Below are 2150 nucleotides of genomic sequence, written 5' to 3' on the forward strand. Positions count from 1 at the left end.
TTGGTTTCCGCCAGCTATGGTCCATTAAAAATTAATAAATTTAAACCAACCGACCTCGAACCTCGACCTCGACGTCGAGTGAGGAAATTCGCTTCAACTACAATTAACGAGCCAAATAAAAAGCTCTTTCGAATCGGAGATTTTCATTTCAATCTCGTTTCCCTTATTTTCACTTTTTCTTCTTTCCTTCTTTCTCTTTCTTTTTTTTTTTTTGGTTATATTTTATCCGTTCTTCTTCCCCTATTTTGTTTGCATCGCGAAAATGGCAGAGTTACTTCAACTCGTGGCACACAATGATATTTTAATCTTTGTTATTTTTTTTTTTTTTTTTAATAATTAGCATTACTATCGAGCAAAAGCGTGATGAAAAATTCGTTTCTTCGTTTATGTGGATGTACTGTATATGATAAGTTAGCCAAGTTTTGTGGAAAAAATTTTTTCGAAATATGAGAGACGAATTACGCGCGGAGAATGATCGCCTTTGTTTTAAAATGGGCGAGGATAGTACGTCTAAATCGAGTCGCGGCACGTTTCTTCAAAAGCGCTGTCATTAGGCCACATAAGCACATCAGAGTCGCGCACGTACTCGTTAATGATCCACCTCGTCTTACCTCGAGAATCTCGGTCTTCTTGTTCCCCGTGTGATGGAAATCTGAAACAAAAAGATCCCTGGTTTTTAAAATATCTCGAGGAAAATGTACGAAACAACAATATAATAACTCTTCAATGAAACGAAAACTTTCTATTTCTAATTTCTCAATCTCGTTTCGTTTCGAAAATTCTTAAAAGATAATTGTTATTCTGTGCTATATTTTATTATTCATTGATTAATCTTCGTATGTACGAGCCATTATCGAGTTCATATGAATTCGATTAATATTAATGAGATATAAATATCGCGATAAGTTCTACGTTAATTTTATAATTCTACGTTATGCATAATATATCGAGTATTAATCTCTCGTAAGAACGATTCCAGAAGCGTAAACAAACATAATTTTTTTTTTCTTTTTCTTTGAAGTGTATCAAATAATTAGAAAACATGCGTAAACGTTTCCATCAATGATCCCCAACGATTCCTTAACGATTTCCTTCCTCCCTGTTCTCGATCTTCGCTCATTAATCAGACAAAAACGAAAGAAGAGAAGAAGGTTCGCAAGCCACTCGAAGCACATACGCCGGCTTAATTATCGCCAACTCTTACGTATGCAACATAAGGTAATCATCGGCGAAGTGGTGCATTTATCACGTTCCACTGTTCACCATGTTGGATTTACTTTCGAGTGGCGGTCCTCGCAGCCAAGGGATTGGAAGGGGGACAAGAGGATTTCGCAACGTCGCTTTTTGTTCGGTTTTATGGCGCGCACGTAGCTAAAGTTTGCAAAGCGGAAGTTGGCGGGAACAGGGACGCGCCGTGGAACAAAGGTATCGTGGGCCGTAACGAATGTTGAATAACGTGTCTTCTTTCCTCCTGTTTCTCTCCATTTCTTTTCTAATCTCCTCTCTCTATTCTTTTCTTTTTTTTTTTTATTTTTCATTCTTGGAAAACGCGAATGTAACGTAACGTAATGATCGAGAATTTTCGTGGCGAGACGGGTCACGGCCACGAGTGGGTTAATTAGCACGAAAAATATTAGAACGATTTCGAAGAAGAGCGAAGTTGAAAGAACGGTCGGTAATTAGAGATTTGTTAACGCCGACTGTGCGGCCGATGGGATCGCGAAAAACCATGTGGCCATCGCCTTCGTTCTTTTAATGTACACGGGGATGAAAAAGTGGCGGGCGTAACCGCGCCGGCACTGGTTTTACGATACTCGCGTGATTACCCGCCTCTTGTTTTTAAGGTTTTCTCGGCTTTCTGCAATTTTCGCTGGTCGGCGAACCCCTGGAAAAAAACTCTTGCAACTCTTTTGCGCCGGTTAGTCGAACATCATCGCGTTTTAATCTAGCGTTCGTGGATTTTTTGACGAGGTGAAATAATGAAATTCGCGGGTTTAAAATGTTTTACGTCACGAATGATACTATGTGCACGCTAATCATCATTCCTCGTGATTTATTGCGATTATTCCGTGGAATAATATGAATAATATAAGTGAACAAATCCACCGTCCAGTATTCCAGTTTTTTTTTTTTTTTTTTTTTTTTTTTTT

At 38.6% G+C, this 2150-nt stretch overlaps 1 protein-coding gene across 4 annotated transcripts in view; it reads right to left on the bottom strand.

Moving 5' to 3' along the window:
- Positions 1-2150, bottom strand: part of LOC102676276 (leucine-rich repeat-containing protein 24) — a 419962-nt gene that overhangs the window by 292168 nt on the left and 125644 nt on the right. For 2 of the 4 annotated variants that reach the window (XM_031509239.1, XM_031509236.1), the window contains exon 1: positions 612-661. The exons of 1 other annotated variant lie outside the window; for it this stretch is intronic. The gene's annotated coding sequence lies outside the window, so the exon portion shown is untranslated. Of the gene's footprint in view, positions 1-611; positions 662-2150 lie in introns of those variants that run through there. One more of the 4 variants, XM_031509243.1, reaches the window with a different exon arrangement.

The sequence above is a fragment of the Apis dorsata genome, unplaced genomic scaffold, assembly GCF_000469605.1.
Source record: "Apis dorsata unplaced genomic scaffold, Apis dorsata 1.3 scaffold_133, whole genome shotgun sequence".
Classification (NCBI taxonomy): Eukaryota; Metazoa; Arthropoda; class Insecta; order Hymenoptera; family Apidae; genus Apis; species Apis dorsata.